The sequence below is a fragment of the Conger conger genome, chromosome 5 (genome assembly GCF_963514075.1).
Source record: "Conger conger chromosome 5, fConCon1.1, whole genome shotgun sequence".
Classification (NCBI taxonomy): domain Eukaryota; kingdom Metazoa; phylum Chordata; class Actinopteri; order Anguilliformes; family Congridae; genus Conger; species Conger conger.
In genome coordinates, this window is record NC_083764.1 from 25,783,909 (window position 1) to 25,784,411 (window position 503).

Below are 503 nucleotides of genomic sequence, written 5' to 3' on the forward strand. Positions count from 1 at the left end.
TGTGGCAAATGGTTTTATTTCGGGCCTGCCCTAACTTCAAAATTCAGGTGAGGAAATGTGTGTCCGTCTGTCTGGCTGTCTGTGCTTGATTTTGAGGTTTCATTTCATGCACATTTCATTCACTAAGAAGACATCATGGAACGTTCTCAATTTATACAAGTGGATATAGTACTGAAGTCGTTCTGATATTGTATCTTCCCCAGTTAAGGATGTATCTGTGGCGCTCACTGAACTCTCTCTTTAGAAAAGTCCCCAGTCCTGGTCCTAGAGCCACAGGTTAGTGTGTTGGCTTGTGTTGTTATTCAGCACTTGATCTTAAGTGCATAGCTCCAGTAACTCACCCCAGTTCATCCGGTTTCTTAAGACCAGTGGCTAGTTGCACAAAGCATTTAAAGTTGAGATTTTCCTTAAAAGCCAACTTGAGATTTTCTTAAAATAAAATGAGTTGCACAAAACATTCTTGCTGTTCCCCTAAGGCGATTTGTCTTTTTTTCCCTCCTTAT